General features: G+C 39.6%; 1 protein-coding gene across 1 annotated transcript in view; it reads right to left on the bottom strand.

The window, feature by feature from the left end:
* The window catches only part of LOC126778703 (GTP-binding protein 2-like), a 459,746-nt gene that overhangs the window by 406,438 nt on the left and 30,158 nt on the right, over nucleotides 1-23,150 (bottom strand). The gene's annotated exons all lie outside the window — the stretch shown is intronic.

Here is a 23,150-nt window from a genome sequence, read left to right as displayed (position 1 = left end):
AATAATCAACCTACTGACTTATGTAGACAATGTAACGCAGTCTCTGAAACTATTCAGCACATAACGGGGGCTTGCAAATCTCTCGCACAGACCGATTATAAGCATCGACATAATCAAGTGGCTGCAATCATACACCAACATTTAGCATACAAATATAAACTTATAACAGAAATGAATCCATATTACAAATATAAACCGGAAAGTGTATTAGACACTAGAAACCACAAAATCTACTGGGATAGAACAATAATAACTGACAAAACTATCTGTTATAATAGACCAGATATTACCGTTCATGATAAAATCAATAGAATCGTTTATCTTATCGATATAGCCGTTCCTAATTCACATAACATACAAACCACAACATCTGAAAAGTTAAGTAAATATCAAGATCTCGCCATAGAAATTAAAACGCAATGGAAAGCACAAACAGTACACATAGTCCCAATAGTCCTATCATCCACAGGTATCGTGCCAAAATCCTTGACACGAAGTCTGAACACCTTACAAATGCCAGCGTATATCCTCCATATACTTCAAAAAGCCATAATCCTTAACACCTGCCGTATCACCCGAAAGTTTATATCATCATCCACTTTATCATCAACGTTTTTAATATAAGCAACACTCCTTAACGCTTGGCTGCAGCCCGCGTTTTCGGTTTAAACCCTTCGAAAGAAGAGAAACTTTAAAAGTTAAATAGAAATAATAATAATAATAATATTGGACATTATTCACACACGGTCATCTGATCACAAATTAAGCAGAGCTTGTGTTATGGAAACCAGACAACTGATATACTACATATACTACTTTTCTTTTGTAAATACATACTTATATAGATAATTACACCCAGACTCAGGACAAACAGACATGTTCATGCACATAAATGTCTGTCCCGGCGGGAAGTGACCTAGGCCCAGCGACGCCGACTGTCCCGCGCGCACGGTGCCGCACGGGACGCGGTTGCGGTATATCGTGCGCACGGATATCTCCGCGAACTCGCCGGACTCCAGAGGTCCTGGGGGGGAGGGGGGTTAAATATACGTCGCTCTATTAATCTCACAACTAACAGAACGCAACGCACCTATGATAAGTTCGTCGGCCTCGTAGAGTCGCCCTCGCGCGAGCAGTCCCCCCACGACGGGCTCCGTCGAGTCCCCTACGTGGAAAATTTCGTCTATTTGAAACTCGCACGCCTCCTGTAAAGTGACATAAATTATAACATTTATAATTTAATAAAAAGGATAAGGGCATGGTGCTGCTAGCGCGGCTGGGGGGCTACGCCGCGGGACACGAGCGGCCCACCTTCGGAGGCTGTCCGCCCGGGACTTGCAGAGGACGACAGGTGGGTCGCAAATTCAAACCTTATTACTAAATAAAAACTTACATGTATTTAAGACAGAATATATATATGCGGCCAGTAGTGCTATTCTAGAATTTTAGATTCATCACTCTCCGGTGAAATGTTGACATGATGATGATGAGTGAGAGAATGTTCTTACAGAGTAGCCATACTGGTTGTAGCTTTATATTTAAAATTATATTATACAAACGATTTAAAAAGGCTTTTTTTGAATAACGTTTCTACCGCCATGGCAATACTTAGTATTATTGTGTGCTAGTTTGAAAGATGAGTTAGACAGTGTAACTATAGGCAAGATACTTAATATCTTAATTCCCAAGGTTTATGGCGCATTCCGATGTTAGGGGTGGTTAATAGACTGTGACAAAGTCTATGGGTAGTGACGACCACTTACCATAAGGTGGTCATTTGCCAGCGTACCTATACGAAATTAAAAAAGTGATATATTTTTTTATTTTCAAAATTCATTGTTACAGATATCAGAACTAGTCCACTCGTTGCAAGCTTCGGAGAAGAATCGAAAGAACGCGAGGAGACAGAACAAGAATATCCTCCAGGACATCGCCAACGTGAAGAACAGCCTCACGAAGACATCGGACACGAAGTGCACGAACGTGTACGTGTCGGACGACGGGAGCAAGTACAGCGACGCGCACGTGTCGAGCGACACGCAGGACAAGTGCGTGTGTGACGACCTGGTGTTCCTCGAAGACCCAAACGACCCTAGAGGCTGTATATACTTTCAGGTGAGCAGAAAACTCTACTCGTTTTTAAAAGATTAGCAAACCTTAGATATGCGATTCCATGCGATTCGCTACCAGCTCTGCTGTATTGTACACTACAAACACTTCTTTCAAAAACATTAAATTCTTAGTTATACCATGTTTGCCTATCTACCCTTCCGTGACGCCACGGTGACAGGACTATGATAATCTTATCGTATGTTAAATTGTTACAATAATAACTTATTTAGAAGTTAGTTGACTTAAAGTTTCAAATAAACTGAGATTTAAATTAAATATTCTTATTTAAAATCAAAATAGCACTATGTACTTTTTTTTTTTTTTTTTTTATATCGCCGGGAGGGCAAATGACTCTACTCCACCTGATGGTAAGTGGTAGTAGAGTCCAAACGCGACGACGGCCAGTACAGACGGGAAAAACGTTCTGCACTAGCCGCCTTCGCCTTGCCGGCCCGCAAGATGCCTCTTCACGCCTCGTTTGAAGGAACCCGGGTTGTAAGAGGAGGGGAATACGTGAGCTGGTAAGGAATTCCATTTTTTGGAAGTGCGACAAAGAAAGGAGTTGCCAAATTTCTTTGTTCGCGATGGAATTGATGTCACAGTTAGGCGGTGACATCGAGAACCAGCTCGCGTGGACTTAAGAAGGAAGGGGGAAGCAGGAATTAGAGAGAATAATTCCTCAGAGCACTCGCCGTGATACAGTCGATAGAAAGCGCTCAGTGCTGCTATCTCACGACGCAATTGTAAAGGTTCAAGGGTGTTTGTGACCTTTACGTCGCCAATAATGCGTACGGCACGTCGCTGCAACCGGTCCAAGGCCTCAAGTAGGTACTTAGCGGAGCCATCCCAAAGGTGCGAGCAATATTCCACGCAAGACCGTACCTGTGTTTTGTACAGCAGGCACAGTTGTTGTGGCGTGAAAAAACGCCGCACCTTGTTCAGAACTCCGAGTTTCCGTGAAGCTGTTTTTATAACAGCCTCGATGTAATCCCTTGGACTAAGGTCGCAGCGAACGTCAATCCCCAGCATGGCGATTTTGCTTTGCATCACCAGCGGAGTACCACAGAGGGAGGGAAGAGGGGAAAATGTTGACTTTTTCGCCGTGAGAGCGCATACCTGTGTTTTCTTGGCATTAAACTCAACAAGATTATCAGAGCCCCATTTGGCGATGAGATCTAACGTCCTATCGAGTTCAATGACAAGATTCTCCCGCCTCTCCTCAGTTTCCGCCCGCCCAGCCACAGCGCGTCCGTGGTATCCACCATGCACTGTACTATCATCTGCATAGCAATGTATGTTCCCAACGGAGAGCATATCATTGATATGCAAAAGAAAGAGTGTGGGAGATAGCACAGATCCCTGGGGGACCCCAGCATTCACTACATAGAATTGTGAAGCGTAACCATCTACTAAAACACGAAGGCTACGCTTGTGTAGGAAGCTGGCAATCCAGGTGCATAGCTGAGCAGGCAGACCATATGCCGGTAGCTTGGAGAGAAGACTTCTGTGCCAGACCCTGTCGAAAGCCTTGGAGATATCGAGGCTGACAGCCAACGATTCTCCACGCTTGTCGATAGCTTCACCCCAGAGGTGTGTTACGTACGCTAGAAGATCACCTGTGGACCGTTTTGGTCGAAACCCGTACTGACGATCATTAATTAGACAGTGATCTTCTAGGTAATGGATCAGTTGGTTGTTTAAAATCCGTTCCATCACCTTACAAAGTACTGAGGTGATAGCTATTGGCCGATAATTTGCCGGGTCAGACCGATCCCCTTTTTTGGGAACCCCTTGCACATTAGCTCTTCTCCAAGCCTCCGGCACACTTCCCGAAGAGAGAGAAAGTTGGAACAGGCGCGTTAACACAGGAGACAGCTCCGCTGCGCACTTCTTCAGCACTATGGCTGGTATTCCATCGGGACCGCTAGCTTTCCGTACATCAAGTGATTGCAGCTCCGCACGCACATCACGTTGCCTGATTTTAATGTCAGGCATCGTATGGCCACATGCAGGTATTGTAGGTGGCAGTGCACTACAATCATCGATGACGGAATTGTCGGCAAAGAGTTTAGCCAGGAGATCAGCTTGCTCTTGCGGACTGTGAGCTAGCGATCCGTCCGGATTTCTGAGCGGTGGCAGCGAAGGTTGGCAGAAATTGTTTTGCACAGACTTGGTCAGACGCCAGAAGCTACGGGAGCCCCTAGGATGCGAAACAAGGTCATGACCAATCTGTACAATGCGCTGTGCATCCGCTCTCGTGTATGCCTTTCTACAGGACTTGGAATTTTTATTATAGTTTGCTTTCAGTGAGTCAATGTTAGATGCCCCGCTAATGCAGCCGTTGATCCACTTGCGATATGCCGCCTGCTTAGCTGATACAGCATCGGCACATTCACGAGTGAACCAACGGTTACGCGTACTCCTACTGACGAGATCTGAGCTAGGAATGTAGTATTCCATTCCCAGCATGATCTCGCCAGCAACAGCAGCGGCACTAGCTGTCGGGTCATTCCCACTGAAGCAACGTTCCTTCCAAGGGACCGACGCATAGTAATCGCGCATACCGTCCCAATCCGCCGACTTATAGTGCCAAACGCGACGTTTGCATACCGCTAGTGGCGGCAGCTTGGCCTGTGGCACTCTGGTAGAAATAAGGCTGTGATCCGAAGAGCCAAGAGGAGCCTGAACCACAACCTGATATTCCACCGGGTGAGAAGTCAGCAGAAGGTCCAGTAGAGAAGGCGCTTGTCCATCAATGTCTGGGATCCTGGTGGGCTGATCAACCAGTTACGTGTTAATATTGTATTTAATACACCTTTTACAATTAGTTGAAATGTATATTTAGTATATTCCAATCGTAGGAGTAAATATAAACTAACTTTATATTTCCATATCCCGTGATAGTCGCTAATAGCTCAGCTTAACTACTTTCTCGGATAAAACGCAATTTTTTCGCAAATCCATAATGAATATCACAGATAACTCAAAATCTCGACCAATGATATCGCGCCAATTCAATGTCGGTTGTTAATTTGCCTTTGTCTACTCTTGTGGCTTTAATACACTAGTTATTTTCTATTTAAATGAAATAACATATTTATATGCATACATATATAACGTAACTGTTTTTAAAATGATAATCACGCCCCAAGGAACAAATCTTTAGGTTTGTATTTTTTTTTTTTTTTGTTAATGGTAGCTCTTACAATGCCGATGTTACTTTTGCATTAAGCCGCGCCGATATGTAAGACTCCAATAAAAAATGATTATAAATTTAAAACAATAATGTTGTACGGTAAAATAATTTTTGTATTTATTTAAAAAAAAAACATGCTTAGCATTTTAAAAACACAAACGTCATGACGCCATTTTGAATTACAATTTTGGCGCCATTTATATAATCACTACCTCAAGAGGTAAACCAAAATTAGCTTTCATATTTTTGTATTTAAACTTTGTACATTAAATGATATATCCAGTTCCTGTTTATAAATTGCAATTTTAAGTTAATGATACATATTTATATAACATTACGATATCTAACTATCAATGATCGGATTATTTAATGCCGATTTTACTTTAGACGATATGACATTGAATTTTTATGATTTGTATTAATTAATATTTTTATAGCTATCTGTGGTATCGATATTAATTAAACTACAATAATATTAAACATAATTTAATAAAAGCAATTAATGGTTGAATAAGATTTTTTTTAAACAAAGATAATTAGTATCATTTACGTTTTTGGTTTAAGAAAACGTGTCGCGTTAAAAGTTATTTTTTTAAATAAAAAAACATACTCAAACCTTTACTAACCTGATTATTATATTACACATAACAAATTTAAAAAAATTGCAGCATAAAATAATGTTAATTATATATATATATATATATTTTTTTTTTTTTTTTTTTTCAGCCTTTTGCCGTCCACTGCTGGACGAAAGCCTCCCCCATAGAACGCCAACCATCCCGATCTTGGGCCGCCGTTTGTGGTACCCTGCCGTAGCCCGGGGATTCTTAGCACCCCCCATCCCACCGTTACCATGGCCGGTACCGTGGCCAGGAATAGTGTGATTACCGGGAATTGGGGGCCGTGAATTTTTGTCGTCGCTCATAGGGGGGTTTTTGCCTTAGTCACCACGCTTGGCAGGCGGGTTGGTGACCGCAGTGGCTGGAAATCTTTCACAAATAGCGCTGCTGCCCGCTATCAGGATTTGCATTTTCGGATTTCAGCATTTGTTAATTATATATAAATTAAAAAATAAACATCCAGGTATTTAGGTATAAGTTGTAATAACTCGGTCATATTTTTTTGAGAACTTCAGGCATTATAAGCACGAACTATTCCCGTCAATCATATTCTGATCAGTTATAAACATAAATGAAATTTCGTCTATTACCTAACTTATGCAATACTAAATTTGAATATGTACCAAAACAAAATTATATATTACTATTTTGGTAAATTTTTACAAAATTCAAGCGATTCATCACTGCTTGAAAATTATATTTTATTCTTATTAGGCGCCATTTTGAATATATAAGGAATGGCCTGTGTTTAAGACTCTGCGGCAACATGAAAAAAATACCGCTAAGCTAAATAACATTAATTATTAAAAGAATAGCAGACCTAACATCAGAAATAGCATTTGTGTGATAACCATCCTCAAGAATATTAAAAAATGCTCTGTTATGTCATATTCTGTTATTTTGAAAAGACCCCATTTTCAAATTCGTATTGTGTTATTTAAATTTATTAAAATATTATACTATAACAAAGAAACTAGCGCCATCTCAAACCCAACCATAGAACTTAGTTAAACCTTTCATCACTAGATGGTGCTTTACGATACGCGACCAAAGCTGAAACGCGCTGGCAAGATTCGCTCACGAATAATGACCTGCTCGGTGTGTTTAAATATTTGTATCGAGTCTTAGGGATCTTAATAGCTGCAAGATAGTGCTTCCACACCTGCTGGGACATTATTTGAAGGCTTTCTAAGAAAATACCCGCTTCTAGATACGAGTGCTACCGGCTACTTCCACCTGGTGGGATAGTCTGCTGGCTCCGTACTTAGAGGTGCATTCGCCTATTTGTTAAGTGTAACCACCCATATGATGGAAAACAAACCGCATTTGTAAGAGCAATTAGTCTTGTTTTTCCAAAGAGTATCCTCCACCAGACATCACCCCCATTACAATATATTTTTAAACATAATCATGACGCCATTTTAAATTTAAATTTTGGCGCGATTAATATTATTGTATTGTTGTATACATATCTTTTGTCGAAGTATTTAAATTTTGTACATTAAATCTAAATGATTTTTCTAGTTCCTGTAAGCTGATATAACTTGCTATTTTAAGTTAAATATACGTATTTATGTAACACAAACGTAAGACATTTTTAAGTGACACCATTTTGAAATTCAGAAATATTTATGGGAACAAAATTAATTAAATAATTTGCTGTTTCGTTTTTCATCTGTAAAAACAATTGTAAGTAAATATTTTAATTTATAATTTGTATGAACTAAAAATACCTAAAAAGTAATCCTACTAAAAAAATTGTATTTATAAGTGTATTTATTACATTTACTCTATATTTATCATCAAATTTGTATTTTATATATATTCCACTAAGATTCATTTTAACTTTGATAAAGTAATGGTAAGCGATGAAATGATGGTGTTAAATAATCAATTGTGTATTATCTGTGGCAGTTCGCTTAGAATATTAATTTGAAACGTGTGTTTCTTTAATTTTTTAATTTTGTCAGAGTAAACGGCCAGTTTTAATAAAAGTTAGCTTCATGTCATCGATTTATGAAAATTTTAGGGTGTTATTAGACTAATATAATCTTTTTATTTAATTATGCTTTGAATAAAACGTGTGATTGTGACTTAAAAAATAAAACAATGTTTTTTACTGAATTAGAAAAATGTTATATATTAGCAAAGATTAAAAAAAAATTTAAATCAGTCATTAAATATTAAAAAAAAATTAAAACATTTTTTAGCACATCATTAGACTATAATAAAAATAATTAAAGCATGTTGGATTTTTTATTTAAAATCTTTATAATTTAAGCTACACTTTGTAAAAAATAAATTGGCAATTATTGTGTCAACCCGCGTTCATAAGAAAGTTTCACAACAATGCGCGCTTGCTGAGTTGGTGATAATTAATCAAGTAGACTTATAAGTACATTCGAATTATTTCACAAAGGTTTAAAGCTACTAGTTGTGGATATATGCAGATTCTACCAAGAAGAACTGAACCGAAGAAAGAAACTCAATAGTAAATCTTGTAGCGTTAATCGAATTCCATACATTAGTATATAATCATAAATATCATTGTCCGATGTCCGATGGTCCTGCGCCTGAACTCTTTCCGGTCGTGTCGGATTGCCGTCCCATCGGATTATGAGAGTTAAGGAATAGGGAGTGCACCTGTGTTTGCGCACACACTTGTGCACTATAATATCTCCTGCGTATTTGACTAATTAATCTTGAGATTGGCCGCCGTAGCCGAAATCGGTCTGGAGGACATTATTATTATAATTCAATTATATATTAAAAGAGTCAATTAGTTTCAGTTGGGATTACAGTGTTAATGTACCAGGAGATCATAAACAGTGTGTCGGTCTCACCGAACGGTTAGATTAAAAGAGTCAATTAGTTTCAGTTAGGATTACAGTGTTAATGTACCAGGAGATCATAAACAGTGTGTCGGTCTCACCGAACGATTAGATTAAAAGAGTTAATTTTGACGAGACGTTTGGCGCGGTTGGTATATACTTGCCTTTTCACGCCGAAGGTTGTGGGTTCGATTCCCACCCAGGACAGACATTTGTGTGCATGAACATGTCTGTTTGTCCTGAGTCTGGGTGTAATTTTCTGTATAAGTATGTATTTACAAAAGAAAAGTAGTATATGTAGTATATCAGTTGTCAGGTTTCCATAGCACGAGTTTTGTACAAGCTTAATTTGGGATCAGATGGCCGTGTGTGAAAAATGTCCCAGGATATTATTATTATTAGTTTAAAACATTTAGAATTAGGATTACGTTGTTAATGTACCAGGAGAACATAAACAGTGAGACGGTTTCACCGAACAATTAGATTAAAAGGGTCAATTAGTTTCAGTTATAATCAATGCTGTTTCTCACGGAGACGCAAATACTCCGCCCTGCCGACACCAGCTACCTTAACTATCCCGGCTACATGCTAGAAGAATCTTTTAAAGCGAAAGCCGGAGTATGCTTGTTCGTCAGGGCGGGTGTTTGTTATCACCGATTGCGCTGCTTGGAGGACCTGGTTCGTCAGAGTCGAGTCTACGTGTGCCTCTACAGATCCCACAATGGTGACTTGGAGACAAGCCGATTATGTGACCATCTCAGTCGGGTGGCAGATGCTGCGCAAGAGCAGTTTCCTAACGCGGAATTGGTGTTTTTTGGGGATTTTAATGCTCACCATGAATCATGGTTGAAATCCCTCAAAACTGACCATGCTGGAAGAACTGCTCATGCTTTTGCTCTCACACACGACTTGACCCAACTGGTTGATCAGCCCACCAGGATCCCAGACATTGATGGGCAAGCATCTTCTCTACTGGATCTTCTGCTGACTTCTCACCCGGTGGAATATCAGGTTGTGGTTCAAGCTCCACTTGGTTCTTCGGATCACGGCCTTATATCTACCAAAGTGCCACAGGCCAAGCTGCCGCCATCAGCGGTATGCAAACGTCGCGTTTGGCACTATAAGTCGGCAGATTGGGACGGTATGCGCGATTACTATGCGTCAGTCTCTTGGAAGGAACGTTGCTTCAGTGGGAATGACCCGACAGCTAGTGCCGCTGCTGTTGCTGATGAGATCATGTTAGAAATGGAATACTACATTCCTACCTCAGATCTCATCAATAGGGGTACGCGTAACCGTTGGTTAACTCGTGAATGTGCCGACGCTGTATCATCTAAGCAGGCGGCATATCGCACGTGGATCAACGGCTGCATTAGTGGAGCATCTAACATTGACTCACTGAAAGCAAACTACAATAAAAATTCCAAGTCCTGTAGAAAGGCATACACGAGAGCGGATGCACAGCGCATTGTACAGAATGGTCATGACCTTATTTCGCATCCTAGGGGCTCCCGTAGCTTCTGGCGTCTGACCAAGTCTGTGCAAAACAATTTCTGCCAACCTTCGCTGCCACCGCTCAGAAATCCGGACGGATCGCTAGCTCACAGTCCGCAGGAGAAAGCCGACCTCCTGGCTAAACTCTTTGCCGACAACTCTGTGATCGATGATTGTAGTGCGCAGCCACCAACAATACCTTCATGTGGCCACACGATGCCTGACATCAAAATCAGGCAACGTGATGTGCGTGCGGAGATGCAATCACTCGATATACGGAAAGCTAGCGGTCCCGATGGAATACCAGCCATTGTGCTGAAGAAGTGCGCGGCGGAGCTGTCTCCTGTGTTAACGCGCCTGTTCCAACTTTCTCTCTCTTCGGGATGTGTGCCGGAGGCTTGGAGAAGAGCTAATGTGCAAGCGGTTCCCAAAAAAGGGGATCGGTCTGACCCGGCAAATTATCGACCAATAGCTATCACCTCAGTACTTTGTAAGGTGATTGAACGGATTCTAAACAACCAACTGATCCATTACCTAGAAGATCACTGTCTAATTAATGATCGTTAGTACGGGTTTCGACCAAAACGGTCCACAGGTGATCTTCTAGCGTACGTAACACACCTCTCGGGTGAAGCTATCGACAAGCATGGAGAATCGTTGGCTGTCAGCCTCGATATCTCCAAGGCTTTCGACAGGGTCTGGCACAGAAGTCTTCTCTCCAAGCTGCCGGCATATGGTCTGCCTGCTCAGCTATTCACCTGGATTGCCAGCTTCCTACACCAGCGTAGCCTTCGTGTTTTAATTGATGGTTGCGCTTCACAATTCTATGTAGTGAATGCTGGGGTCCCCCAGGGATCTGTGCTATCTCCCACACTCTTTCTTCTGCATGATCAATGATATGCTCTCTCTTGGGAACATACATTGCTATGCAGACGATAGTACAGTGCATGGTGGATACCACGGACGCGCAGTGGCTGGGCGGGCGGAAACTGAGGAGAGGCGGGAGAATCTTGTCATTGAACTCGATAGGACGTTAGAGCTCATTGCCAAATGGGGTTCTGATAATCTTGTTGAGTTTAATGCCAAGAAAACACAGGTATGCGCTCTCACAGCGAAAAAGTCACCATTTTACCCTCATCCCTCCCTCTGTGGCATACCGCTGATGATACAAAGCAAAATCGCCATGCTGGGGATAGACGTTCGCTGCGACCTTAGTCCAAGGGCATATAATTACATCGAGGCTATTATAAAAACAGCTTCACGAAAACTCGGAGTTCTGAACAAGGTGCGGCGTTTTTTCACGCCACAACAACTGTGCCTGTTATACAAAACACACGTACGATCTTGCGTTGAATATTGCTCGCACCTTTGGGATGGCTCCGCTAAGTACCTACTGGAGGCCTTGGACCGAATGCAGCGACGTGCAGTACGCATTATTGGCGACGTAAAGGTCACAAACACCCTTGAACCTTTACAATTGCGTCGCGAGATAGCAGCACTGAGCGCTTTCTATCGACTGTATCACGGCGAGTGCTCTGAGGAATTATTCTCTCTAATTCCTGCTTCCCCCTTCCTTCTTAAGTCCACGCGAGCTGGTTCTTGATGTCACCGCCTAACTGTGACATCAATTCCATCGCGCACAAAGTAATTTGGCAACTCCTTTCTTTGTCGCACTACCAAAAAATGGAATTCCTTACCAGCTCACGTGTTCCCCTCCTCTTACAACCCGGGTTCCTTCAAACGAGGCGTGAAGAGGCATCTTGCGGGCCGGCAAGGCGAAGGCGGCTAGTGCAGAACGTTTTTCCCGACTGTACTGGCCGTCGTCGCGTTTGGATTCTACTACCACTTACCATCAGGTGGAGTAGAGTCATTTGCCATCCCGGACACATAAAAAAAAAAAGTTAGGATTACAGTGTTAATGTACCAGGAGATCATAAACAGTGTGTCGGTCTCACCAAACGATTAGATTAAAAGAGTCAATTAGTTCCAGTTAGGATTACAGTGTTAATGTACCAGGAGATCATAAACAGTGAGTTGGTCTCACCGAACGATTAGATTAAAAGATCATAAACAGTAAGTCGGTCTCACCGAACGATTAGATTAAAAGAGTCAATTAGTTTCAGTTAGGATTACAGTGTTTGCATTTGTGTGCATGAACATGTCTGTTTGTCCTGAGTCTGGGTGTAATTTTCTGTATAAATATGTATTTACATAAGAAAAGTAGTATATGTAATATATCAGTTGTCTGGTTTCCATAGCACGAGTTTTGTACAAGCTTAACTTGGGATCAGATGGCCGTGTGTGAAAAATGTCCCAGGATGTTATTATTATTAGTTTCAAAGATTTAGAATTAAGATTACGTTGTTAATGTACCAGGAGATCATAAACAGTGAGTCGGTCTCACCGAACGATTAAATTAAAAGAGTCAATTAGTTTCAGTTAGGATTACAGTGTTAATGTACCAGGAGATCATAAACAGTGAGTCGGTCTCACCGAACGATTAGATTAAAAGAGTCAATTAGTTCCAGTTAGGATTACAGTGTTAATGTACCAGGAGATCATAAACAGTGAGTCGGTCTCACCGAACGATTAGATTAAAAGAGTCAATTAGTTTCAGTTAGGATTACAGTGTTAATGTACCAGGAGATCATAAACAGTGTGTCGGTCTCACCGAACGATTAGATTAAATGAGTCAATTAGTTTCAGATAGGATTACAGTGTTAATGTACTAGGAGATCATAAACAGTGAGTGGGTCTTACCGAACGATTAGATTAAAAGAGTTAATTTTGACTAGACGTTTAGCGCGGTTGATAGATACTTGCCTTTTCACGCCGAAGGTTGTGGTTTCGATTCCCACCCAGGACAGACATTTGTGTGCATGAACAAGTCTGTTTGTCCTGAGTCTGAGTGTAATTTTCTGTATAAGTATGTATTTACAAAAGAAAAGTAGTATATGTAGTATATCAGTTGTCTGGTTTCCATAGCACGAGTTTTGTACAAGCTTAATTTGGGATCAGATGGCCGTGTGTGAAAAATGTCCCAGGATATTATTGTTATTAGTTTCAAATATTTAGAATTAGGATTACGTTGTTAATGTACCAGGAGAACATAAACAGTGGGACAGTTTCACCGAACGATGAGATTAAAAGAGTCAATTAGTTTCAGTTAGGATTACAGTGTTAATGTACCAGGAGATCATAAACAGTGAGTCGGTCTCACCGAACGATTAGATTAAATGAGTCAATTAGTTTCAGTTAGGATTACATTGTTAATGTACCAGGAGATCATAAACAGTGAGACGGTCTCACCGAACGATTAGATTAAAAGAGTCAATTAGTTCCAGTTATGATTACAGTGTTAATGTACCAGGAGATCATAAACAATGAGTCGGTCTCACAGACCGATTAAATTAAAAGAGTCAATTAGTTTCAGTTAGTATTACAGTGTTAATGTGCCAGGAGATCATAAACAGTGAGTCGGTCTCACCGAACGATTAGATTAAAAGAGTAAATTAGTTTTACTTAGGATTACAGTGTTAATGTACCAGGAGATCATAAACAGTAAATCGGTCTCACCGAACGATTAGATTAAAAGAGTCAATTAGTTTCAGTTAGGATTACAGTGTTATTGTACCAGGAGATCATAAACAGTGAGACGGTCTCACCGAACGATTAGATTAAAAGAGTCAATTAGTTTCAGTTAGGATTACAGTGTGAATGTACCAGGAGATCATAAACAGTGTGTCGGTCTCACCGAACGATTAGATTAAATAAGTCAATTATTTTCAGATAGGATTACAGTGATAATCTACTAGGAGATCATAAACAGTGAGTGGGTCTTACCGAACGATTAGATTAAAAGAGTTAATTTTGACTAGACGTTTAGCGCGGTTGATAGATACTTGCCTTTTCACGCCGAAGGTTGTGGTTTCGATTCCCACCCAGGACAGACATTTGTGTGCATGAACAAGTCTGTTTGTCCTGAGTCTGAGTGTAATTTTCTGTATAAGTATGTATTTACAAAAGAAAAGTAGTATATGTAGTATATCAGTTGTCTGGTTTCCATAGCACGAGTTTTGTAAAAGCTTAATTTGGGATCAGATGGTCGTGTGTGAAAAATGTCCCAGGATATTATTATTATTAGTTTCAAATATTTAGAATTAGGATTACGTTGTTAATGTACCAGGAGAACATAAACAGTGAGACGGTTTCACCGAACGATTAGATTAAAAGAGTCAATTAGTTTCAGTTAGGATTACAGTGTTAATGTACCAGGGGATCATAAACAGTGAGTCGGTCTCACCGAACGATTAGATTAAAAGAGTCAATTAGTTTCAGTTATGATTACAGTGTTAATGTACCAGGAGATCATAAACAGTGAGTCGGTCTCACAGACCGATTAAATTAAAAGAGTCAATTAGTTCCAGTTAGGATTACAGTGTTAATGTACCAGGAGATCATAAACAGTGAGTCGGTCTCACCGAACGATTAGATTAAAAGAGTCAATTAGTTTCAGATAGGATTACAGTGTTAATGTACTAGGAGATCATAAACAGTGAGTCGGTCTTACCGAACGATTAGATTAAAAGAGTTAATTTTGACTAGACGTTTACTGCGGTTGATAGATACTTGCCTTTTCACGCCGAAGGTTGTGGTTTCGATTCCCACCCAGGACAGACATTTGTGTGCATGAACATGTCTGTTTGTCCTGAGTCTGAGTGTAATTTTCTGTATAAGTATGTATTTACAAAAGAAAAGTAGTATATGTAGTATATCAGTTGTCAGGTTTCCATAGCACGAGTTTTGTACAAGCTTAATTTGGGATCAGATGGCCGTGTGTGAAAAATGTTTCCGTTCGGTGAGACCGACACACTGTTTATGATCTCATGTTACATTAACACTGTAATCCTAACTGAAACTAATTGACTCTTTTAATCCATAATTGAATTATAATAATAATGTCCTCCAGACCGATTTCGGCTACGGCGGCCAATCTCAAGATTGATTAGTCAAATACGCAGGAGATATTATAGTGCACAAGTGTGTGCGCAAACACAGGTGCACTCCCTATTCCTCAACTCTCATAATCCGATGGGACGGCAATCCGACACGACCGGAAAGAGTTCATGCGCAGGACCATCGGCTTTACGTGCTTTCCGAGGCACAGGAGTGTACACACTTCCAACTTCCAGACTCCGGGCTGCTACTCAGAATTTTCTGACAGACAAACCCAATAGCTTTTTTTATTTGCCCGACCTGGGAATTGACCCGGAGGGGGTCTGCCTTACATCAAGCCACTAGACCAACGAGGCAGTCATAATTATACGAGGACTTTGAAGAGAATAGATTAGCATCTCAACCACCCCATTTACCATTTCCCTTATAATACATTATTTTTTATTGGACAGAGAGTGTCTGACCAGAGACAAATATTAACCATCTACTTGATACTCAAATATCAATATTTGCAAAGAAGATGCTCTGAACATAATGAAGATAGTAGAAAGCGGCACCAGCACCAAGTTGTGCTACTAGTATAATAATAAAAAATCCAAATACAGTGCAGACTGGCGACATCTAGTGTCTATTACATGTAACATTATGCTAGACATTATGGTAAGTTCGTTTAATCATTAATTAAATCATATAATCGACTAAATGGGTACAATGATATTTATGATTATATACTAATGTATGGAATTCGATTAACGCTACAAGATTTACTATTGAGTTTCTTTCTTCGGTTCAGTTCTTCTTGGTAGAATCTGCATATATCCACAACTAGTAGCTGTAAACCTTTGTGAAATAATTCGAATGTACTTATAAGTCTACTTGATTAATTATCACCAACTCAGCAAGCGCGCATTGTCGTAAAACTTTCTTATGAACGCGGGTTGACACAATAATTGCCAATTTATTTTTTACAAAGTGTAGCTTAAATTATAAAGATTTTAAATAAAAAATCCAACATACTTTAATTATTTTTATTATAGTCTAATGATGTGCTAAAAAATGTTTTTTTTTTTTTTTTAATATTGAATGTCTGATTTAAATTTTTTTTTAATCTTTGCTAATATATAACATTTTTCTAAGTCAGTAAAAAACATTGTTTTATTTTTTAAGTCACAATCACACGTTTTATTCAAAGCATAATTAAATAAAAAGATTAATTTAGTCTAATAACACCCTAAAATTTTCATAAATCGATGACACGAAGCTAACTTTTATTAAAACTGGCCGTTTACTCTGACAAAATTAAAAAATTAAAGAAACACACGTTTCAAATTAATATTCTAAGCGAACTGCCACAGATAATACAATCAATCAATCAATCAACAGCCAATCGTTGTCCACTGCTGAACATAGGCCTCTCCCAAGGTGCGCCAAAGCTCCCTGTCCTCCGCCTTCCGCATCCAGTTGGTGCCCGCCACCTTCTTAAGGTCGTCGGTCCACCTGGCTGGAGGGCGCCCTACGCTGCGCTTGCCGATTCGCGGTCTCCACTCTAGGACTCGTCTGCTCCAACGGCCATCGGTCCTACGACATACGTGACCAGCCCACTGCCACTTCAGCCTGCTAATTTTGCAAGCTTTTTTTTTTTTATAGAATAGGAAGGTGGACGAGCATATGGGCCACCTGATGATAAGTGCTCACCAAACGCCCTTAGACATTGGCATTCTAAGAAATGTCAACCATCGCTTATAGCCAATGCGCCACCAACCTTGGGAACTAAGATTTTAGGTCCCTTGTGCCTGTAATTACACTGGCTCACTCACCCTTCAAACCGGAACACAACAATATCAAGTATAGCTGTAAGCTATGTCGGTGACTCCGGTTCTTTTCCGGATAATCTCATTTCTGATCTTATCCTTCAAAGATACTCCGAGCATAGCTCGCTCCATAGCACGCTGAGCGACTTTGAATTTGTGGACTAGTCCCGCAGTTAGTGTCCATGTTTCGGCACCGTATGTCATGGCAGGTAAGACGCATTGGTTGAAGACTTTCGTCTTCAAACATTGCGGTATAGACGACTTGAGGACTTGACGAAGGTTGCCAAATGCTGCCCATCCCAAGCGAATTCCTCGATCGGCTTCCTTCTCGAAGTTGTTCCTACCGACTTGTATTATCTGTCCTAGGTAGGTATATTCACTAACAACTTCGAGAGGTTTCCCCTCGACGTATATCGGTCCCGGCACGACATGCCTATTGAACATGACCTTGGTCTTGTCCAAGTTCATACCGAGACCGACACGCCGGGAAGACTCGCCTAGGCTACGCAGCATTTCGGTGAGTTGTTCCAGCGACTCTGCTATGATGACGATATCGTCGGCAAATCGAAGGTGTGAGATGTACTCGCCGTTTACATTGACTCCATACCTAGTCCAATCCAGCGTTTTGAAAACGTCTTCCAACGCGTTGGTGAACAGTTTCGGGGATATTACATCCCCCTGTCTCACCCCTCTGCGCAGTTGGATCGCCTTCGTCTTACAGTCCTGGATGTGGACAGTCATTGTAGCGGCGTTGTACAGACATCTCAGTACCTCGATATATCTCCAATCGATATGACATCTCTGCACTGCCCAGCACTGTCCAGTCGAGCACTGCCCAGGTTTCGATGGAGTCGAAGGCTTTCTCGTAGTCCACATATGCCATACACAGCAGCTGATTGTACTCTTCGGTCTTCTGCACAATCTGCCGAACAGTATGGATGTGGTCCACGGTGCTGTAGCCTGATCGAAAGCCGGCTTGCTCTGGGGGCTGGAACTCGTCAAGTCGTCTGGCGAGACGGTTCGTGACGACTCTTGAGAACAGCTTATACACGTGACTCAGGAGGGAGATTGGTCTGTAGTTTTTCAAGAGGGTTTTATCACCTTTCTTGAAAAACAGTACCACCTCACTCCCGCTCCACGTTTCCGGGGTCTTGCCTGTTGGATGACGGAATTTAACTTGCTTTAACTTGCTAGCTCTTTCAGGACCGGAGTCCCGCCTGCCTTAAGCAACTCTGTTGTGATTCCGTCATCTCCCGGAGCTTTGTTGTTTTTAAGCTGTTCTAGAGCCGCCCTAATCTGTAATACTGGTGGTAGGGCTTTGTGCAAGCTCGTCTGGGTAGGTACCACCCACTCATCAGATATTCTACCGCAAAACAGCAATACTTGATATTGTTGTGTTCCGGTTTGAAGGGTGAGTGAGCCAGTGTAATTACAGGCACAAGGGACATAAAATCTTAGTTCCCAAGGTTGGTGGCGCATTGGATATGTAAGCGATGGTTGACATTTCTTACAATGCCAATGTCTAAGAGCGTTGGTGACCACTTACCATCAGGTGGCCCATATGCTCGTCCGCCTTCCTATTCTATTCTATAAAAATCTCTCCTTGGTCAACGACCGGGAGCTCCTCGGAGTAATGGCGCATAAGAGGGGCGCGCTGGTCATCAATACTGATTCCCACGGGTTTATCCGATCTTGAAGAGAACAACTGCCCATAAAACCTCTCTACTTCTCCGACAATCTCAGGCCTAGAGGTAACGACCCCACCATTTTCAGTTTTAAGTTTTGTCAGACGCGGCCTCCCAAACTTGCGAGCGAACACTTTCGATCCCCGATTTTGCTCAATCGCAGCCTTGATGGCACGGGTATTGGAGCGTCGGAGATCGCGTCGCGTCAGCGTTTTTATTGTTCGGTTTAAGGCCTTATCTGACAAAAACGATGGTAGTTCTCGTCGTTTTCTCATGAGCTCGAGTGTCTCAGCAGAGAGTTTTGGTGCGTTGTCTCTTCTCTGTGGCGGAAAACACTTGCGGGATGTGTTTTGCAGTATTTTGACCAGCGTGTCGGTTCTCTCATCAATGCTGCTTATGGTTTCCAACGCGGTGAATTGATTTTGAAGTTCCATTTGGAACTTTTCGGAGCCTTGAGCAGCTTGGAGCATGGTAGGTCGGAGAGTAGACCTCATCATTCTCGATCTTTCGGCTTTTAAGTTGATATTTAGAGTGCCTCGAACCAAGCGGTGATCACTTCCGGTATTAAACCTGTTGATCACTGAAACATCTCTAAATATGTGCCTTTTATTCGAAATGATAAAGTCTATCTCGTTCCTTGTCACGTTATCGGGGCTTCGCCAGGTCCACCTCCTCTGAGGCTTCTTTTGAAAGAAAGAATTCATCAAAAAAAGCCCCTGCGCTTCGAAAAAGTTTACCAGCATTTGCCCCCTGTAATTTCTGCAGCCTAAGCCGTAAGGTCCGACTTTCGATTCACCGCTATCTTGTACTCCCACTTTAGCATTAAAGTCTACCATAACAACATTGTAGTGGGCCTTCGAGGTGTCGTTGAGGGCCTTTGCGATGTCCTCGTACATCGCTTCGACCACATCATCAGAGTATGTCGAAGTTGGCGCATATACCTGTACGACCTTCAGGGAGTACCTGTCGGAAAGTTTTAGGACAAGGTACGCTACCCGGTTCGACACACTACTGATTTCCACAATGCTGCTAATGAGATCCTTTTTGACTAGAAAACCGACACCACCCTGGGAGAGGTTATCACCTTCGCGGAAGTAGAGTAAGTTACCGGACTCTAGAGTTATCGTGTCCTCCCCCTGTCTTCGGACTTCAGATAACCCCAGTATATGCCAGTTTATATGACTTAACTCTACTTCTAATTCGGCGAGGTGATGGTCCAGCCTCATCGAGCGTCCATTATACGTTGCCATGTTCAGTCGTTTTATACGGTAGCCTGCCGTGAACCGGTGATTCTTAGTACCCCCTGTCCTGCCGATACCGCGACCGCTACCTTGGTCGGGCCTAGCGGGCTTGCCGGTAACTGGGGGCCTTTTTTTGGGCGCATCTGCCATTAATGGAGGGGTTTGCCCATACTCGCCGCGCTGGGCAGGCGTGTTGGCGAGCGCAGTAGGGGGTAAGATGTTTATGGGAGGGGGGACGCTGCTGCCCATCTCCCCCTTTCCCCGTCCCTCAGTCGCCTCTTACGACACCCACGGGATGAGATTGGGGGAGTACTATTCTAAGCCGGTACTCCACGGCACAGATAATACACAATTAATTATTTAACACCATCATTTCATCGCTTACCATTACTTTATCAAATTAAATTAATTCGGATTAATTTATACTTTGAGGCAAAGAGATCTAATAAAATACGTACTTAAAATTTATGTAATAATTAACTATTATTGTATAAACAATAAGATATGTAAGAAAATTTTAAAGTCGTTAAGAAGAAGATAAAAGTTAAAATGAATCTTAGTGGAATATATATAAAATACAAATTTGATAATAAATATAGAGTAAATGTAAAAAATACACTTATAAATATACATTTTTTTAGTAGGATTACTTTTCAGGTATTTTTAGTTCATACAAATTATAAATTAAAATATTTACTTACAATTGTTTTTACAGATGAAAAACGAAACAGCAAATTATTTAATTAATTTTGTTCCCATAAATATTTCTGAATTTCAAAATGGTGTCACTTAAAAATGTCTTACGTTTGTGTTACATAAATACGTATATTTAACTTAAAATAGCAAGTTATATCAGCTTACAGGAACTAGAAAAACCATTTAGATTTAATGTACAAAATTTAAATACTTCGACAAAAAATATGTATACAACAATACAATAATATGAATCGCGCCAAAATTTAAATTTAAAATGGCGTCATGATTATGTTTAAAAATATTTAATATTTTAATAAATTTAAATAACACAATACGAATTTGAAAATGGGGTCTTTTCAAAATAACAGAATATGACATAACAGAGCATTTTTTAATATTCTTGAGGATGGTTATCACACAAATGCTATTTCTGATGTTAGGTCTGCTATTCTTTTAATAATTATTGTTATTTAGCTTAGCGGTATTTTTTTCCATTCATGTTGCCGCAGAGTCTTAAACACAGGCCATTCCTTATATATTCAAAATGGCGCCTAATAAGAATAAAATATAACTTTCAAGCAGTGATGAATCGCTTGAATTTTGTAAAAATTTACCAAAATAGTAATATATAATTTTGTTTTGGTACATATTCAAATTTAATATTGCATAAGTTAGGTAATAGACGAAATTTCATTTATATTTATAACTGATCAGAATATGATTGACGGGAATAGTTCGTGCTTATAATGCCTGAAGTTCTCAAAAAAATATGACCGAGTTATTACAACTTATACCTAAATACCTGGATGTTTATTTTTTAATTTATATATAATTAACATTATTTTATGCTGCAATTTTTTTAAATTTGTTATGTGTAATATAATAATCAGGTTAGTAAAGGTTTGAATATGTTTTTTTATTTAAAAAAATAACTTTTAACGCGACACGTTTTCTTAGACCAAAAACGTAAATGATACTAATTATCTTTGTTTAAAAAAAAATCTTATTCAACCATTAATTGCTTTTATTAAATTATGTTTAATATTATTGTAGTTTAATTAATATCGATGCCACAGATAGCTATAAAAATATTAATTAATACAAATCATAAAAAGTCAATGTCATATCGTCTAAAGTAAAATCGGCATTAAATAATCCGATCATTGATAGTTAGATATCGTAATGTTATATAAATATGTATCATTACTTAAAATTGCAATTTATAAACAGGAACTGGATATATCATTTAATGTACAAAGTTTAAATACTAACAATATGAAAGCTAATTTTGGTTTACCTCTTGAGTTAGTGATTATATTAATGGCGCCAAAATTGTAATTCAAAATAGCGTCATGACGTTTGTGTTTTTAAAATACTAAGATTTTTTTAAAATAAATACAAAAATTATTTTATCGTACAACATTATTGTTTTAAATTTATAATCAATTGTTATTGGAGTCTTACATATCAGCGCGGCTGAATGCAAAAGTAACATCGGCATTGTAAGAGCTATCATTAACAAAAAAAAAAAAAAAAAATACAAACCTAAAGATTTGTTCCTTGGGGCGTGATTATCATTTTAAAAACAGTTACGTTATATATGTATGCATATAAATATGTTATTTCATTTAAATAGAAAATAACTAGTGTATTAAAGCCACAAGAGTAGACAAAGGCAAATTAACAACTGACATTGTATTGGCGCGATATCATTGGTCGAGATTTTGAATTATCTGTTATTTTTGCGAAAAAATTGCGTTTTATTCGGGAAAGTAGTTAAGCTGAGCTGTTAGCGAATATCACGGGATATGGAAATATAAAGTTAGTTTATATTTACTCCTACGATTGGAATATACTAAATATACATTTCAACTAATTGTAAAAGGTGTATTAAATACAATATTAACACGTACATAGTGCTATTTTACATTTAAATAAGAATATTTAATTTAAATTTCAGTTTATTTGAAACTTTAAGTCAACTAACTTCTTAATAAGTTATTATTGTAACAATTTAACATACGATAAGATTATCATAGTCCTGTCACCGTGGCGTCACGGAAGGGTAGATAGGCAAACATGGTATAACTAAGAATTTAATGTTATTGAACGTATAAGTAAAATTCGTAAATAAACGTATAAGTTAAATTCGTTCGGTTTCATTCTGCATCCTCAACGGCAGCCCTACGTAATTAACGTACATATTTTCAAATACTTATAACCTTTTACTGTTGCGATTTCTGTTTCTCTTTTTTAATTTCGAATAGGAAGGCTAATGTAATTTTGGTGGTAATTCTCCAAAGCGTCATTGGCGTTTTACGAAATATTAACCATCATTTATATTGTTAATGTGCCACCAACATTGGGAACCAAGATGTAATATCCATTGTGTATGTACGTTATTTCATAAACCTAGTTATATAATTATTTAATATTAACTAGAAATTGGATGTATGTGTGTACATACATAAGAAGCCATTAGTTCCATATTATATTTTCATATATATA

The sequence above is a fragment of the Nymphalis io genome, chromosome 27 (genome assembly GCF_905147045.1).
Source record: "Nymphalis io chromosome 27, ilAglIoxx1.1, whole genome shotgun sequence".
Taxonomy (NCBI): Eukaryota; Metazoa; Arthropoda; class Insecta; order Lepidoptera; family Nymphalidae; genus Nymphalis; species Nymphalis io.
Note: the sequence above shows the minus strand (reverse complement) of the source record. Positions and strands in the feature narration are given on the sequence as shown.